This window comes from Rhinopithecus roxellana, chromosome 17 (assembly GCF_007565055.1).
Source record: "Rhinopithecus roxellana isolate Shanxi Qingling chromosome 17, ASM756505v1, whole genome shotgun sequence".
Classification (NCBI taxonomy): Eukaryota; Metazoa; Chordata; class Mammalia; order Primates; family Cercopithecidae; genus Rhinopithecus; species Rhinopithecus roxellana.
Genome location: NC_044565.1, coordinates 3,199,297 through 3,218,736, shown reverse-complemented (window position 1 = coordinate 3,218,736; position 19,440 = coordinate 3,199,297). Strand labels below are relative to the sequence as shown.

General features: G+C 46.9%; 1 long non-coding RNA gene across 1 annotated transcript in view; it reads left to right on the top strand.

The window, feature by feature from the left end:
* Window positions 1-1,592: 1,592 nt before the first annotated feature.
* The window catches only part of LOC104680401, a 65,482-nt gene continuing 47,634 nt past the window's right edge, over window positions 1,593-19,440 (top strand). The window contains exon 1 of the long non-coding RNA XR_750454.2: window positions 1,593-1,924. This is a non-coding gene — a long non-coding RNA (uncharacterized LOC104680401). The remainder of the gene's footprint in view (window positions 1,925-19,440) is intronic.

The following is a 19,440-nucleotide window of genomic DNA, read 5'->3' as shown; positions in this document are numbered from 1 at the left end:
GCTTCGGGAGCAGGCCTGGCTGTGTCTGAGGCCTCAGAATGTTCCAGAAGTCTCCCGTAACAGTGCCATTGTGGAAGAAACCACTTCTAATGTGGCAGGAAGGTGTGGCCCTGCTTGGAGCCCGTGTTTTCTAACTATTTCACGTTCCTTTCATTCATCCCTGGTGTTATTTTTTGAAATTAATTTTTGTTTTCAGTTCTCCCAGGAATTAACGAGTTAACTTAATAAAAGTCTTCATAAAGAAGGTAAAGGCTGGCTTTCCACATAGAGAACAAACATAACCACCCACATCTCTGCAGAGATCCTGGTCAATGCATTCTTCTAGTGGGGCTGCCACACACCTGGGGCCTCAGACAAGCCCCTTGTGGATGACAGGGGCTGGGCTGAAGACTGTCTCTGGGTCTGTGCCTCCTCCCTGTTCTCCACTCTCCCCCTAAAGGAAATGCACTGCAATGAATTGCACAATAAAGGCACTCCTAAATTCTGGAAAACCAGCAGGCTTTGAACTCTCCTGGGGGAAAGAACCATAAAAAACAAAACTGCAAGGAATGAGACTATTTGGCCAAATGGCCAATATGCTACAACTTTCTTAGGGAACTCACCGCACTTGGTATTGCCTGATGGAAAAAATGCCCTGAATTTCCCGATAAAAGATCTGAGATGTGGCAAAGGAATAAGCATTTTTTCCCTAAGACAAATCTAGCTGTAAATGGAAACTGGGTCTCATGCCTCCGACAAAATATTATTTCCTTATTTACTCTAAACCTTTAGGAGTATCAGAATATAGCCTACATAGCATCAGGTACAAAGCCAAAAAAGGCTTCAAGGGCACCATTGTTCATCCATGACCTTGACTATGTCACCCCCCAGAAACCTTGAGTTGGGCAAATGTAATCACAGCAGCCTTTGCTGGCTTCTTGAGCAGCTGCTAAGGATCACATGGATTCTGCTCACACCCAGTGCTTCTCATAATTTAAAAATGTTTGAAGCTGTGGGAGGCTGCCTGGCCCTCTGCATTATTCAAAAGAAAACCAGGAGGCAGCGACAATTCTTGATTCTTGCAGATAAACATTTTCCAACAACTATTAAGAGGTGGATTGCTCTACCTTCATTTAATTCCTTGGTGGTTTACTATTGGGATCTAGCATATTCTTGAAGTCTGAAAGATGGATAGAAAAGATGTAAGTCGTGTAAAGTTAAAAACTGGGCACCAACCCCCCTAACAGACAGCTTTGAAGAGATGATGATTTTAGATCCTGTGAATTGTTGTGTCAGAGGAACATATGCAGAAGACAACAGGCACCAAAATGGTTATTACCAGAACAAAGTAAACCTGAACACCTAAAAGGATAAGAAAATATCTCATCCTTCTCTCTACTCTGAACTGCCTTGAAAAGAGCAAGAATTTCATACATGAGCCTGTAGCACATTACAAAATCTTAGTATGTATTTGAAATTCAAATGCACACAAAGTTCATGCATTTTATTTTCCAGTTGTTCTCAAGACTCCTAAATAAAGCATTTCCCCTGTGTGGGCGACCCCTGGGTCCCATGTGGGGTCAGTGTTTGGGTCTCTCTGAGAGGATCAGGAAGGCTGCCCTTCCAGGAAGGGCTGCAGGGACCCTGGGAACCGGACCAGTCCAGCTCACAAGTATGAAGAGAATGTCGGGAGAGGAAGTGGTGGCTATGAGTCAGCATGAGTCATCTCGTTCCAATGAGAATGAAGGCTGAGGTGTGCGCCTTTTTTTTTTTTCCTTCTTAGTCGTGTGTACATCATTGGGAATGGAGGGAAATAAATGACTGGATGGTCGCCACTTTTTAAGTTTCAAATTGACATTCTAGGCAAGCGGTGCCTGAGCCCGTGCCTGTCTTCAGATGTTCACAGCACAGTTCCTGGGAAGGTGGAGCCACCAGCCTCTCCCTGGTGAGTATGTTTCTGTCATTTTTAGGGTCGCTTCTGCAGTTTGCCTTAGAGTCTGGGCTGTGGGAAACGCTGCTGCGTCCTGGCAGGGACACTGCGTTTCTTTCAGACTTTGAAGATCTGTCGTTTTAGAAAAGTGGCTGCCTCTGCCCCCAGCCCTGTGGTTACTGTCCTGTAGTGTGACTGTCAGGAGGTGTCTCTCGGTCCTTCATTGCGAGAATGTAGATGCCGGTTGCACATTCTGTTGTCTTGGAAGAAACTGCAGTGCTTGGCTGGAAAATAAGCTGCTCGGGACTCCTCTGAGAAGCCAGAGTGAAGCTCAGAGATGGAAGTGGGTCTACTTGTGCTAAGCCAGGGTTGCTGAGGTTGGCTGAGCTTCCGCTTCTCGGAGGTGGAGGAGAGGCAGCTCCTGAGCCATTTCTGGCCTCGTGGTCGGAGCTGCCCAATTTCGGTGCAAGAAATACCAGAGAGGCAGAACTTTGGCTGCCTTCTCTAAAAGCATATGAATGATTGCAGGAGCTTATTTTGCGTCCTTTCCTTTTCCTTAACGTTGAAAGTCACAAACTGTAGCAAAATCAGGAAGAACATAAAAATGCTGGGGGCTAGCGCTGGGGGGGGGGGGGGGGGGACTGGGGAGGACTGAGAAGGGGGCACTCAGTCTTTGAGGCCTGACTTGATCTTGATAGGTATTTCTCAGGCTGTTAGTATTCCGATGAAGCTTAGCTTTACTGTCAAGTAAAATACAGGAAACATTTTTTTAAATGTTGTTCTAGTTACTGTAAATGAAACGGTTAAAATGTCATAAATACCTTATGATAAACATTTTTTCAAATTTGCTTAAAAAGCAACACATCAGTAGGCAGGGTATGACAGGGAGCTTTTTCAGTACAGTCATTTGAGTGTGTGGGCTTCCTGGGTTAATAATGAGTCAGCACCCAATTTCTAAAATTGGAGCAGCTAAGAGAATGTTCAATCTGCCCCTTAGCACAGCACAGTGGCTGGCCGGCCCCCCGTAGGAAGGCTTGGCTGGTGGATATTTGGTTAAAATTGACTTAGGATGCCCCCCCTTATGTAAGTGACCAGCTCCCAGCTTGGGTCCCAGCTCCTCTGGGCTACTGCTGAGAGACCCCCTCTGCTAAGGGATCTGTCTCCAAGGCAGGAGTTAACACATTTGGCTTCCAACCTTTGGCTAATGTTGACGATTTTTAGGTTGTATTGAGGGAACAGGTTGAACATAGTTTCTGAAATGAAAAATCTAGTGTTTATTAAGGCTAGGGGAGCTGAGGGCTGAGGCTGCATCTGGAGCCTTGAGATGTTCCGCTTGCACGTCACCTCGCCGAGGGATTGGGCGGGAGAGTTGGTCACCGAGTGAACTTCAAAGTTGGCGCTCTGCATGTGACGTGTAGCGTGGGAAGATTAAGTCAGCTTAAAATGAGAGAACAAGATCCCAAGGAAGAAAACCTCCCCAGAACCTTACTCTTTTATAGATAAAAGAAGATACATATTGAGAAAATTAAAAAAATAAAATGAAATAGTTGGGCTGCAAACCAGCAGCTCTAGGACCAGATGCAGCTTTGGTGAAGGCATCCCCCACCAGATTCTGTTTGGCCTGCTCAGGATTGTTTTTTTTTTTGGTGTTGAGATAACTGTGGGTGGGGTCCATGCTCTCCGGATCTCAGGCGCTGCCACACCCTGATGCCACAAAGCTTGGAGAGTGCGATTACAGGGAGGCTCAGAAGCCAGGCTAAGGGCCTGCCAGCCTCGTGGGGCTGCTGTGTGGTCCCCATGGTTTAGCATCTGCCAGGCCCCCAGAACAGGGCCTGGATGGAGAAGGAACTCCATCAACACTAACTCTGCTAGACTCTCTTATTAATTTGCCCTCTGAAGGCACTTGGGCTTGTGGTCCTTGAGTTAGCTCCACGGCTTTTTCAAGAAAGATCCTGCAGTTCCAACGTGAGCAGTGGTTGTTTCCAAGGCTAACAATCCCTTGCCAACTAGGAGCCTCCACAAGTCAGGTGCCAGGCATTTCTAAGCCGGGGGAGCAACCCCGCTTGTCTGTTTGGGTGAGTCCTCTCAGGGTGAGACCCTGTCTCCTTGTAAGCACTTGGAGACGTGCCACCTTCATGGAGACGGGAGCCAGTAAAAGGCAAACTGCCTTAGACAGCGCTTCCGTACGGTGTGGACACCAACATTCGCTCATCCTTGTTTCAGAGAAGGTGCCGGGTCCCAGACATGTGCTTATCACTGGGTCCCACGCCCTTCAATCCTTTAAAGGGTTTTGAGGTGGCTGATTTTTATCCCATACATTGATCATGTTTTTTCATGCAGAATTTGGGCAGTTGTCTGGACATTAGGAGTTGAGTCATCTCCTACCCATGAGAAACAAGCCTGTGGGAGGACTGATATTATCACTTCTGTCATCAAGAAATAAGGCCGTGGGCATCCTGAATATACGGCATGTATTAATCGAACTGCGAAAATGAAATGCAGCCCGTGATGACTGCTGGAAGTTGGCCAATGTCCTGTTGTCATGGTGCCCTCAGCCTAGGGACTGGCCTGTGGCTCACTGGACCTGTCTCCCACTCTCCACCTCTCATCAGCACCTGGACCTGGTGCACCTGGTCTACCTCATGTCCAGCATTTTCCACAGTACCTGACTGCTGTCCCCACCCCTTGTTGTTGTGTGGTGAACTTGTCCCTATATTGGCAAGTTACTTAATTCCTTGGTGTCCTGCCTTCCTCATTGTAAAATGCGAATAGTCATAGCACGAATGTCATGAGTTCTCGTGAAGATTTTATGATTAGCACACCTGTTACAAGGGGACATGATAACTGTTATGTACATACCCATTCATTCAGAAATATAACAGAAAGCTTAGTGTCTCCATCTGGGTCCCTCTGCCCCGTGGGAATCCATAAATAATTGATTCTCATCCCCCGGAAATGAGATCCCTCTTGCATCATCAATTACATGGCATGTTCTGCATTTACAGGACATTGATTTATTAGGTAAATGGGGAATCCTCCTTGGTTCTCTCCAGGAAAACCTGGGGTTTTAGATATCATCATCATCATCATCATCATGGTCATCATCATTGACATCTCACAATAAGAACTCCCATTGTATTCAGCCCTAACTGTATGGTAGCAACTTTACGGTATTCCCTTTACCCTCTCCCCACCCCAATATCCATCCTGGAAGATGGGAAGGATGATCGTTTTGTTGACTCACTCAAGGCGGTGGGACTCTCCAGCAGGCATCAGGCATAGCATCTGCTTCAAAGAACGCGTCGGCGGCAACAGGGGAGCCCCTTGCACTCACTCAGGCAGGAAAATCAGGAAAAGCAGCAGCTCTGCAGGGCTTTGTGTGTAATCCAACCAGACTGATGCCACAGGCCAGGAAACCGAGGACGGTTGGCTTCAGACCTACCCTGGAGTGGAAGCAGCTGGATTCTGTCCTCACGCTTCCTGTCTAAAGCCAGCTAGAGTGAATTTCTAGTCATCTAGATTCGGGTTATTTGGAAATCATCGCAGTATCTGGAGATGACTCATATTGAAAAAAATTAAATAAGATACACTTAAAACTTAACCCAGGGTGAACATAACATGGCCTTTCCTTGTCAATTCTGAAGAAGATCTTTCAAGTTTGTGCAGTGCCTTAGAAGCCAGATGCTCTCTTCCATTCTGCCAGGGTCCTAAAGAAGTACTACTGTGCCCTTTTGATCACTCTGCCTTGATCACTCTGTCCCGTCACTCTGCTATTTCACCTGTCAGGGAAATACCTGGTATCGGCCTGTGAACATGAAGCACTGAATGCTTTACACATCTCCATCTGGATTGTTTAGGCTTTGAATGCCGAGAATTATCTGCACTTTGTTGGTCAATCATAGTTGGTGCTAATTTGTGGGGAGTTTTTCCTGCAACTTCCCCTTGTGCCATAATCCAGAGGATCTCCCTCTGCCCCCAGTGCTGTAGGCTAGGCAGATATGGGCCTGGCTCAGGGCTGTTGGGCAAGGATTGGACTCTCTATAGGTTCTGGAGGGTTCTGGTTAGATCACAGAGCTCAGGCAAGGAAAAGACAATAATAGATCAGAAGGAAGTTGGGCCATCAGGAAGGATGAGTGGGCAGGATGCTTGGTGGTGTGAGAGGATTCCTTCTGATTAAAAAAATAGATGTTATTGCACTTTGTGTAATCAGAAAAGCTAAGGGTGACAGCAGATCTTATCCATTGTGGTTTTCCTGCTTATCTTTTGCTTTTAGGAGTAATTACCCTGCGAGTGAGGGCTTCTGCTACAGGGTCTTGTAGCTCTTCTCTTCATCCTGCCCTTTAAAAAATTTATCAGACTAAAAATCACAGGAATTTTAATGATGGCAGAAAATGTATTATTTTGGCTGTTCTCACTGGACAAATAACTTACAGAGTGTGAGACGGATGTGTAAGTTTCTATCAATTCAACTAGGTACAAGCGAAAATGTGTAAAATAGCAAGGGCTCCAAAAACAGTCAGGCTTAATTTCTCTTGCACAGAAAAAGGATTCTGTTGCTCTTTCTGTCCCGTCCTCAAACAGGAAACAGGTTGTCTGGGACAAGGGTCAACAGGCAGCCTGTTCATCCATCTGCCTACTCTGCCATCTTATGGATATCCAAGTTATCTTATGCTTCAGGAAGGCTGCTGGAGCTCCTGCCATCACTTCTGCATTCCAGACAGAAGGGAGGAAGGAAGTGGTGGGCAAAAGGCAAAGCCTCTTAGATGTCAGACTCCTCTGCAGGCCTTTCCTTGAATTTCCAGCTAACACTTTCACCCTAGTCTTTTACTGGCTACCCTATCTGTAAAGCAGCTGGAGGAGAAAGATGGAGGAGTGAGGCAAGGCCTTGAGATGATGCAGAGCAAGGGGCACACAAGGGGGGCTCAGGTCCAAGGTGAAATGGCAGCAAGCACCCTCCCTCCAAAACCCACCGCCTCCTTATGAATCCCGTTGGCCTTGATTATGCCAGTAGATAATGGCTATGTGACAGTTTCAGCTTCTCTGGACTTTGATCAGGTTGACTTATGTGAACAGGCTCCATGTCCTTGGAGATGAACTTGTTCTAAAAATTCTAAGCAACCCAGCCATTTGGCTCTTTGCTGGAAAGTAGCCTGACTTTTGAAGCCAAGTCTGGACAGTTTCCTTGCTGCACCTTAGGACTCAAAGGGCATGGTCCTGACTCAGAAAGAGCTGGCTTTGAGGGAAGGGGTGAGTCATGAACCCAGACACAGCAGAGATTCCTGGTGCCAGTCTCCTGGGGGGAATTTATGATGGCCTTACATAATTGGGCTTATATATGTTTCACTAGAAAGACAAAAATAGGAGTGAATTGTCTGCCAATTCACTACGATCTCCTTGGGGTCTAAGAGCCAGGCTGATGGTTCAAAGCTGGGATCCTCTATGTATTAACAGTGTGATCCTTAACCCCTCTTTGTCCCAATTCCACATCTGAACGATGGGGATGAGAATGGTAGACTCTGCCATATATGGTTCTGAGGACTAAGTGAGGCCACATATGCAAAGGATCCGGAACAGTGCCTGGCCCCAAGTCAGCCCTCAGTCAACATAGCAGTGTTTGGATTGTCCTTATTACTTTATCGGATGCATGATAAATACGGGTTAAATGCATGAATGAAAAGAAATCCTACCTGATTTTAATACAAAAATCAAACAAGTGACTTCTGTCCCTTTGAATACCCTCCTCTAAGTTGTCCAAAGTCCTTGAAGCTACCATTTCCTTGGTACCCTTCCTGATGCCTCTGGTGCGGGCAATGTGGTTACTTCGACAAGTAGACCCTGGTTACAGAGAAGCCAAGTGATCTGTCCGCAGACCCACTCACAGGACAGAGTACTATACAATATCAGTCTGGTTGTCTTCAGAACTCTGTTGTAGAGACTTTAGTATGCATTCTCTTTTGCTTCCTCTGTTGTCAACCACAACCCTGTGTTGTTAGGGACAACAGTGTGCCTGGTTAAAAAACGGTATTTCCTAGTCTCCTTTACAGATATGGTGGCCAATGAAAGATGTAGGCTGAAAGGGTTAGCTGGGGATTCTGAAAGTTCTCTAAAGGAGCCTGACATCTAGTAGGCTTAGCCTTTTGCACCTGAATTCCCTCCTTCCCCCATCTGGAATGCAGACGTGATGGCTGGAACTCCAGCAGCCTTCATGAAGCCATAACACAACATGGAGGAAGGAAACTAGTGCTAAGGATGGCAGAGCAGGCAGATGGTCACAGGTCTTTGAGTGACCAGCTATTTTGCCTGGATATTTGACTATTCTTGGAGCCGGACGCAGACGGAGGTGGGAAAATTATTCCTGCTGACATTCAATCTGTAGGAGTATTTGTCAGCGTGTCAGGGTCACCTCTGTGTGGAGCTGCCTTTCAGGTCTCTGGTATAAGGGGCAGGGGTCATGGCCTTATGTTGACACCCTGGGACCCCAGTTGCTGTGGTCTTTGCAGACTACTTTCTTATGAAAAAGCAGAATGTGACTGCCCTGGCAGAAAGATAAATGTCGTTCAGGCTGATTCATTATTATACATTCATTTTCATTTATTTGTGGTTTTCCTCTGATTTTAAAAAGAAATCAAAATTAAAACACTTTTCAGGCCCCTAACAGTATCATGGGCCCCATGCACTGTGCCCAGTGTGCCCAATGGGCATGTAGGTCCCAGGAGGGCAGAGAGCAATCGCAGAAAGACTTGCCCTGGCCAACATAGGCTGGTCTGTCTAGGGGCAGCTTCGGAATTTTGGATTACCCAGAGCTGCACGGCGGGAAATGTGGACCTAACTCTTGCCTCTGAGGAAGGCAGGCAGGCTTGGTTTCATGTACTGTTGGTGAGCCCGGCATCCTCAATGCTCACTCGAGCTTTGGAAATGACAAGCAGGATTTTCAGAACAGGATTATCTGTCCTGTCCCTGTTTTAATTTCAGCCTCCTTATTCCCCCTGTAATAATGTGCTACACTGCCTCAATGTATTTGTTTAGTGGGTATGAATTCCAGTCTATAATGCTAAGGTATCAAATATGTGACATAACTTTACTCTAGAAATCTCTAAATTATGTGAAATCTGCTCCAAGCTCACCCTGCCCTACCTCACCCTTTCTACCTGGTTACTGGAAGATTAAAATTCTGTCATTATTGAGGATCCTTGCTTGTCACAATGCTCCAGATGTCATCAAGCAATCTTGGGCTTAGGTGATGCCAGGAAACCTGGGCGGGAGTTCCATTGTCTGCAGTGGCTGCTACCATTGCAACTTCGACACCTGGAGCCTCAGTGTGTGGGGAGCTCTGGGAGCTGCTCAGGGCCTGCTCCAGCTGGGGTGGACCCCACACCTCTCTTGATCTGTCCTCTAACCACAGGCTCTGCTGCTGGAAATGTGTCTCTGCTCTCCTGGCCATGGTGTGAGCTCCCAGTCTCAGCAAATGCACCCAGCAATGTCTGATGGGGCACCCTCTGTGGGCCTTGTCCTGCTTGCTGCTAGCTGCTGCTGGGCCTCACCCAGCCCGGGCCTCCTGTCTCAGTCTGAAGGCCAAGAGACAGTGACAGCAGAGGAGACAGAAACAGAAAACTCTCTGAGGAGCCAGGGAAGTCACAAGGTGGCTTCCCAAACTCTCTAGTGCAGCACACTGATAGAACCTCCTGCAAGGATGGAAAAGTTCTGTATCTGTGCTGGTCAATGCAGTGGCCACAAGCCACATGTGGCTACTAAGCAACTGAAATGTGACTACTGTGACTAGGAACTGGATTGAAAGTTTTATCTAATTTCAATTAATTTTAATTTAAATGCCCACAACTGCATGTGGCGTGTAGCTACCAGGTTGGACAGCACACATGAGGAACACAGACTCCTGATCTGGGAGCCTTGGAAGATGAGCCATCACTCTGATGAGGTGGAGGGCCTGAATTGAGCCCTGCAGTGGCACTAGGCAGGTCTTCAGAGGGGTTGGTGACCCCTCCGAGGTGCATAGCCCCTGGGCCAGGAGCAGTGGCTAGTCAGGTTGGGGTTCCTGGCCTCTGCCACGAGTGGCCACTAGTGGAAACCTCAATGTCTCCACCTCCAGTGGGCTCTCAGGCCTCACATGCCCATGCCAGGGTAGGGGACCTATCAAGGAGGATGCCTTGGCACCCAGAGCACCTCTGCTGTTTGTCCTGACAGTTCCCTTGCGCTGGGGACCCCAGGTGCAGGGCACGTGCATCCAGACTGTCCAGTCTTGCGGTATTTGTGCATGAACTTTCCTGCAGTGGGGATAGACAGCCTTATTCTTGTTTGTGTAAAGCCATTCCAGGAACTATTAATAGTTAGACTGGCATACATAAGCCTCAGGCTTGGTTCTTGTTAGTGTCCTACAAATCTCCCAAACTTTACTCTTTTGGCTTTTTAAGGGAGAGGCATTACACTACGTTCAGGCACAATTGACAAGAAACATACAAGCTGTGAGGAGATGAGCAGACCCAGGGCCCCAGGCCTGAGCCTCTTTTCTCTCCCATGCCCTGCCTGCTCAAGTTACTCTGAGCACAAATGATGTCCTTCTGTGTGTGGGATCACAGACTGTAACGCGGGCCATCCCTCCCCTGAAGTCACCCCTCAAGTTCCCCACATGATTTTACTCTTGGCTACTCCCCAGTTGGCTGCAGTTTGCTGGGCCATGTGACCTTGGAGGGGCTCAGAAGGCACAATGATGAAGCCACCGCCAGGGCTGAGCCTCAGCTCAGCCAGCTACTTACTGCATGCATGGCAACTGCATGCATTAACACCTACTGACCTCAGTTTCCTCACCCGTAAACTAGGAATAGAGAACAATTACCACAGAGAGTTGTTCGGAGGATGCAAAGAGTTCTTGCACGAAAAATTCTTAGGAAAGTGCTGCACATAGTAGGTATTCAATAGCATTAGCTATTTGGATTGGAATTAGTGGCTTTTTGCCATTTACTCCTGACCATAGGAGCTGTTCTCTGGGTCCTAGCTCTCCATGCCAGCAATGATCTCTCTCCTCCAACTCCGGCATTGGAGGAGTACCACAATCCTGCCTCCGGGTTGCATTTGCTGACACCCAGGGGCAGCATTAGGTGTGGGTTCAATTGTCCATCTGTTTAGTTATTTATTCGTTATTCAATGAGTGTTAATTGAGACCAGTCAGGGCAGGTGAGAAGCAGTGCGGTTGTGAGGAGGGCTGTTAGTGGGGGAGATGCTGCTGCTGGTGTGCTTTCCTGTATGAATATAGCAGCTAGTGCACAGTCATGAAGAGGGAATCAGGGACACCATGGGGATGTTCAAAACTCTTGCTGATGTGGAATCAGAATCCCTAGGCCAGTCCTGCCTTCCTCTTGCTTAGCTGTGTGGCCATGATGGAGGGTCCTCTTTGATCCTCTGTGATACATGGGTGAGGTGACCCACAGTGGTGGATGCCCAATCATCCAGCATGAAGTCATCATTACTAAGACACCTTTACTTGGAGTCACGATTGTCAGTGTGAAGGACACTTCCCACCTTAGAAGCCCCTTTCTATGAGCCCTCAGAGGGCTGTCTAATCCATAAGCCCTTTGCCTCCCACAGAGGCAGCCCAGCGCATCACTGCAAAGCGCTAGCTGAGAAGATGTTCTATAAATTATCCAAAGTCTATTCTCTGGCACATCCATGGTTTGGACCTAGCTCTGCCCCCGAAGTCATATAAGCATAGCCGTGATGGGAAGGATGGTGATAACTCAACATGCCCATTCATATTCATTGAGCATGTATTCTGTCCCAGAAACTGCTGAATTACTGCGTGAGCCCCAGCTCCTTCCATACCAAAGCCCTTCTGACTGCATGGACCTCACTACTTGTGTTCAAGCTCTTCCTTCTTCTCATGGTTCCTGGAAAGATTCTTTATGTGCTGAGGTGTTCAGCTACCCTTGACCTTGTGCTGCCTTCCACAGCATCTACTTGGCAACTTTCCAATGTCCCTCTTCACGTGGGCACAGTGACCTCCCTTGTCTGGTTTTTGGCAACCATACCCATCTGTTGGACCCGGGCACTGTGCTCGAAGTCAGCTGACCTCCCTGTGTCTCTGTGTGGGAATGTGCTGCAAAGTCACATCTCTCTCTCTCTCTGTATGTATGTGTATATATATATATCTTTTAGAGACAAGATCTCAGTCTGTCACTCAGACTGGAGTACAGTGAAGCAATCGTAGCTCACTGCAGCCTTGAACTTCTGAGCTCAAGTGACCCTTGATCTCAGCCTCCTGAAGAGCTGGGGACTACAGGCATGTGGCACCATGCCTGGCTAATTTTAAAATATTTTTTGGTAGAGACGGGAATCTCACTGTGTTGTCCAGGCTAGTCTCAAACTCCTGTCCTCCAGTGATCCTCCCACCTCTGCCTTTCAAAGTGCTGGGATCATTCTGAATATGAGGTGGTGAGTTTTTTAAAAAACTTTTTTTAACCGAAGTAGAACTTTACATTATCCTTGGTGTTGTCTTTTAGATTTAGCCCATGTATTCTCTAATATAAAACATGAAGCTCCATGTCATCTATAACTTGGAGTGGTATCCCCTTTGCATCTTCACCAGAAGACCACTTGGATCAGTGAAGACCAAGAGCAGAGACCCGTGACATCCACTAGCGATTGTCTTCACTGCTGCCACTATCCCAGTGCTCTCGGACACCACATTGAACATGAATAGCTCCCCTTGCTGCACAAGCTTCACTGATGGGGGTAAAGGGAGTTATAAAATGTATCATATGATCGAATATGTGATAGTGATCCCACAGACGAATGGAGTGGGTGGGGATGATTTAGACGCTCAGCCAGGCTTCTCCTGATGGATACCCATCCTTCTCTGTTGTTCTCTCTTTACTGCATCCTCAAGCACGGAGAACTTTTGGCGAGGTTAGCTAACTTCAGGGCAGCTGTGAATTAGATACCAGCTGTAAGTTACCTCCAACATCCAGAGCATGTAAACGCTCGACTGTCAATGATTGTAATTTTCATTGTTTATACATAGTCACATCCTCAGTTTGTGGGGTGGATGCATTTGATTCAATTCAGATATGCCTTTCAAGCTGGCCCTGCTGAGCCGGGCCTGACAGGCACATGGCTCATCTCATCTGCATACGACGGTCTCTTTGAAGTCATCAGAAGTGCCTGCTCAGAGTCATGCGCAGGAGGGAAGAGGTAAGACACAGAATGAGTACAGACTGCCACCCAGCCGCAGGAGAGGTGACTGCACACCAGAGGTTCCTGGTAAGGAGGTGACTCACCCGCCGACTGTCTCACCTGTCCAAAGTGTGTGTCGCCTGCTCTGTGTTCACCCACTGGGTTCATCAGAGGGGCACTTGGACAAAACAGAAATGCCACTGGAGAGGGGAACAAATGCTGCCCCCAAGTCCTTCCCTGCCCTTTAGAGTAACGCAGCCGCTGTCAGCACATCCTCACCCCCACCTGCCCTCAGCTTGCCAGAATTATCAGAATCTCTCAATTCTAATTTCAACCATTCTCTGTGAAAATGAAAAGGTGGTGGCAGGCAATGGACACCCTATTGAAATAGAAACTGTTCTTCATATGTAAGAAAATAGTCCCAGAGTAATCTGGGAGTAATCTGAGCAAACTGATTCAAAGGATTATTACAATTTCTTAGTCTTCTACTGCTGCAAAAGTGGCACTCTTTGATTCTTATGTTTGAGGTTCTAATTGCGGGACTTACGAGAGAGATCAGTCATGCTGCTTACACTGTGTGTAGTGAATCAATGTTATTCTGAAGGGCCTCCTGGAAGCAGTAGGGATTAGAGACTGTATGTCTTTTAACATGATCATTCCCATCCTATGGGGGTTGGGCACTCTTAACTCATGTTGCAGATGAGTAAACTGAGGCTTTTGAGATTTGAGGGTGCACAGCTTGAGGTAGAGGTGGAATTCCCAGCTTCATCCGAGAAACTATGAATCTCCAATAGCTTGCACACATCCAGGTCTGCTGGATCCTACTTTCTAAGACCACTTGCAGATTAGGAGACTTCAAACAAACAAATTATTTCCAAGGGAGGGCATCTTTCTTTGTAACCCCTACCCTGGCAATTCTCCATGGCCTCCAGGAATCCAGCCGGAAACTCTGCGATGAGTCCTGGAGAACTCTTTTGCCCAGGCAGGTGTTGTAGGTACTCATCTGGAAAAAGGCGCTCATGACAGGTGGTGCCAACCTTCCACAGGTGCTTTTCAGCATCTCTTGAGATGAGGATACAGAATTTCTCTTTCACCCTGTAAATGTGGTAAATGAGGGAATGGAATTGCCAGCTTTAATTTTTCTGAATAGGATTCAAAAATGAAACTGAATGAAAAGGTATCCAGTGAAAAACACACAGCCATCCCCATCTCCCATCCAGTTCCCTCCACAACCCTTTTCTCAGTTTCTTATATGTCTTTTCAGAGTTTCTTGATGCAAATATGGTATAAACAAAAAAGAATGGGCCTTTTTCTTTTCTTCCTTATTTTCCACAAAATCTATCAAAATGGGTTTTTTGTTGTTGTTGTTTCATTTTGTTTGAGACAGGGACTCACTCTGTCACCCAGGCTGGAGTGCAGTGGCACGATCACGGTTCACTGCAGCCTCGACCTCCCCAGGCTCAGGTGATCCTCCCATCTCAGCCTTCTGAGTTGCTGGGACTCCAAGCATGCACCACCATGCATGGCTAATTTTTCTATTTTTTGTAGGGACAGGGTTTTGCTGTGTTGCCCAGCTGGTGTCAATCTCCTGGACACAAGCAATCTGCCTGCCTCAGCCTCACAATGTTTTTTTTTTAATGTTAAACCTCTTTTTGTGTTGAGAGGCCTGGCTTGTGTGTTTGAGCTCAGCTGCCTACCTTTGCAGCTGTAAATGTCAGGGCTCCAGGAGGGCTGGCTGGGTCTCTCCTCCTCCCCTGTAGGGTGAGTGGGGCCCTGAGCTTATCCAGGCATCCGCAGGGGAAGTGTGGATGGATGGATGGATGGGCAGGCCCTGGCCTTTAGGGAATGCACTGTGTGTGGTCTTCCAGCCCCAGCAAAGTCCCAGGGGGCCCGAGCGGGAAGTTGCCATCCTCAGGGGGTCTGAGTGGGGAGTCGCCATCCTCAGGGTCAGCCGTGGTTTCTGGTTTCAAATTGAGCTCCCGGGGGCGGAGACTCCATTCCCCGGGGGACAATCTGATAGCCAGAAATGAGAGCAGTGACTTGGACGCTGTGTAATTCAGGAGGGTCCCAGTCCCTCAGAGTCACCTGGATACCAGATTGTATTTACACAACAGATGTATAAGGAAATGGAAATTGGGTCTTCAAAAGAATTAATCTCAGATTTTATTTATTTATTTTTAAAATATTGATTTTTCCCAAAGACCCTTTCCAAGTCAAGAATTGTTTTAAAAACCAGCCTAGCGAAGGCAAATGCTGTCTGTGGCAGCAGGCACCGCAAGGAGCTGAGGCTGACTTATGTTACTCCTCTGGGCTAGGTGCGCCTCTAAGGAGTTCACACACTTTAACCCCCTTTGTGACCCTACATGCTCATCCGCATTTCTTAGACGGGAAGCAGAGCCAGCTCACAAGTCGGGGAGCCACAGTTCCAGCCCAGGTGTCACTGGGCCCTGCCCGCCCCAGCCAGCAACTCAGGAGCACACAGCACCCCATGCGCGTGCAGGGGACAGCTGTCCTCACAGAAGCAGCCCCAGGGCCTACAGGACTTCCTGGGGTTTACTCTCAGAGCACCCATGAGGTTAGAATCAGAAAGCCTGGGAGTCAGGAGACCCAGGGCAGCTGGAGGTCTTCGCTGAGGCACAGCAGCCCCGTCTGGAGGCCTCCCTGAGAGGCACTTTCTGAGGAGTCTGGTGGATTTTGAGCTGCTTTTAAAACAACCTTCTCCTTAGCATAGACACTGACACTGAAGGGAAAGAAAGCAAATGGTCCATTCTTAGTGGGAAGGCAACTTGCTTTCAGGGCAATGAGTTTGGGGGAAGAGGACTGGTAGAAGACACGACTAAGAAAGTGAGTAGGAGTCCAGACGTGTGTGAATCATCCTTTAGGGCCTCCATGTGTGTGACGGGTTGACTTGTGTCTTCCAACATTCACATGTGGACGTCCTCGCCCCTGGCAGCTCAGAAAGTGACCTTATTTGGAAACAGTGCTGTTGCCGATGTAATTAGTTCAAATGAGGTCATGCTGGAGTTGGGTGGGCCCCTCATCCCATACCACTGGTGTCCTTATAAGAAGGGGAAATTTCAAGACAGACTCACACACAGGGAGTATACCATGTGAAGACTGGACTTACACAGCTACACCACCAGAAGCTGAGAGAGACGCTGGAACACAGCCTTCCCTTTGGAGGCAGCCTGGTCCGGCGGGCACGGTGATCTCAGACTTCCAGCTTTCAGAACTGTGAGACAATATTTTATTGTTTAAGCCACTTATTTTTTGGTACTTTCTTACTGGCAGCCCTAGCAGATGCTAATCCAGCGTGCATTCTGACAGAGGGTGAAGGGGGCTCCTCAAGTCCCAGGTCTAGCTTGGTGTGGTTCAGCTACTCGAGAGACATCTGCTGCTAATGGATGAGCAATCAACCTGGATGCAGGAAATCATTTTTTATTTGGGTGAATACAATATTCTCATTTTGTTTTAACTTTTCCTAAAAGTTAAATCAAGGTTCAAAAGAAAATCGAGGTTCAAAGAAAAATTTTTGGTCTTTACATGTGCTAAAAGGAAAAAACAGAAAGAAAGACTCCTTTCATCTTTATATGGATATGATCCATGCTCTGGTGGGCTACCGAGTGTCTCTCTCTGCGGGTCCCTGTACTCCGTGTGAGGTTGGCGGCCGAGCCACGGTTCCCACATGAGCAGGACAGCAGTCTCACCTCACACCGAGAACCTTGCCCGAACATGGAACTTTCACCCATGTTGCCATTTTCCCTCTCCCTTTCCCTCCTTTGAGGTTCACACTCGTCTCTCCAAATTAAAATTTACAAAGAGAGGAGATGGAGGCTCCCAAGTGACCATGAAGTCACATTTTATGTGAGACCTTTTTGCCTCATTTGCTAGTTATTGAACAAAGGTGACTCTGAACCTAGCAGAAGCACGGGTTCAACACACAGTTCAGAAAAACAGGAACCATCAATTCGTAAGAACTTAAAGAAAAAAATAGTTTAAAGAACTGAGAAGTTGCCACATTATAGTGAAAGAATGTCGGGTTTTGGAAATGACAAGAACGAGCAATCTTCACCTTGAAAATCCGGTGGAGTCAGTTACACAAGACATAACCGCACACAAACATGGCATTTCTGATAATATAATGGCATTTACAGTCAAGAAGCTTCTTTCAGAGTATTTCATGGAAAGTTATTTTAGTAGCAAGGGTAGCCTTCAGCAGTGAGTATTCGTCAAGAGAGTGAAACCTTGACTTCAAAGTCAAGAGGCGGAGGAGTGAGGACTCAGATCTGGAGGCGATCTGCAGGGCGGGTGCCCACACACAGGTGCCCCAGCTGTGGACATCCCACGTGCACAGGAGTGGGCCAAAGAGAGGCCCATGGATCCCTGCCCACCTCAGAAATGTGAGCAGGCAGCTGGGGGGCATTCGGACTCCAGCCGGGACACCCTCGTGGCTGGGCAGGGGATGCAGGCACCACAGGTCACAGTAGTTTGCTACAAGTGTCAGCTTTTAAAATTTTAAATAATCCTCTTATTGCAAAATTGAGCACATTATTTTAAGCAACGCAAAAACCATGTAAAAAAATGTCTGTGGGATGTGAATAGTATGTTTCTTTAAGGTAATGTCTGAAGAAAACACAAAAGCCCTAGGTGAAAGACGCCCTGGAAGCAGAGGTGCCCCTGAGGGTTGGCTGCCCCAGGACAGAGAAGGGCTTTGCTGGTGCCCAGGTGGCAGTGCCTGTCTTGATGCCAGGTGCAGGGGTGTAGAAGAAAAGGCAAAGAAGAAAATAAAACTCACCGCTGACATTCCCACCACTAGAGCTGCCCACTGTTCCCAGTCAGGCCTATTTCCTCCCAGTCCCGTCCTCTGTGTGTATTTGATAATTGCATAAATCATCTCTCCCGTAATTAATCTCCTTTAAAATTTGGAATAATATAGTTCTTAGAATAATATAATGATCATGCAGAATCATTTAGAATAATGTTATTTAGAATAATTTTTGTAGTCATGCCACTTTGCAGTCATTCATAACTCAGAAGGACTCTGTGTTTGGAAGGTGTATTTAAAATGTGCCCTCTTTGCTGAAGAGTTAGTTTTATGGTAAAAATCCAGTAACATTGTAGCTAAGCACTGAAAAAAAGTAAAGGATTAAGCTCAGCCTCCAGAAATACTGATTTTATATATATTTGCTCGGGGAAGATTGGTTTAAAAAGACCTACAGCCTGTTAATAGCTCTTTTATCAATTGCCTCCTCATAATTTTTGCCCTTTTTCCCCCTCCCTCCCTCCTTTATTCCTTCTGTCTCTTCCTTTTCCCCTCCCTCCCTCCTTTCCTTCCTTTCTTCCTTCTCCCTTTCTTCCTTTTATTCATTGTTGTTCTGGGGGAACTTTTCTAATGTTGTGGATTTTAAGCCTTTGATAAATATGCTGCAACTACTGTCTCTCAGCCCGTCTTAACTTTCTTTACTGTGTCATTTATATTATGGAACTATTTCACTTTTAGGTAGTTATTATTTTCCTTTTAACACCCAGGTTTTGTCTTGCTTAGAAAATCTGTTCCTACCCCTAGATTCCAAAAATATCCTCACATTTTTTTCTTCTGATACTTAATAATTTTATTTTTAAAGTTTAAAATGTCAAAACAAGTAGAACTTATTTTTGTTTATAATTTGAAGTAAGGGGGTTTCATTTTATCCTAAACGTGTAGCAAATTTTCCCAGACTATTTATTAAGTCATCCACTTTTTTCCTGCTGAAATTATGAGATTTAAGCTGATACGTTTTATGTGTTGGGGAGGTGTCACATGGGCAGTTTCCAGTTGGAATGTGGGATTAGGTAGAGCTTTGACACGACGTCTGTGTCTTTCTGACTCCCATGTGACTTCAGGGCAAAGAGGTAGAGGAATGGAGCTCAGAGCTTTTAGAGAATATGGGCCAGAAACAGGAAGGAGTCAGGGCCTGATAATGGGAACTAGCGGACAGTAAACACAGTGGAGGGCCATTGGAGCCAGAGCAGCTGAGAAACTTCAGGAGATGAGTTTCAGAGAGCCTCAGCATAAATGGATCCAGGGCGTGGTCAGCTCAAGGAAAGACAGACAACCAGACCTGAGCACAGGCCAGGCCAGGCCAGGCATTTTAGTATCTGCATATTGAGAAAGTTTGACCTTGAGTGTGACATGTAGACAAGCAACCCAAATAAAAAATAGGCCTGATTGGGGCCAAAACTAAACCAGATTGATGAAAATAATCTCAAGAGTAGGAATGGACACAACCTGCAAGAAGGAGACTGAACCCACCAAGAGTGGAGCTTGAGAAAAACCAAACGATTAGAGGCTGCCAAGTCGGCCCAAACCC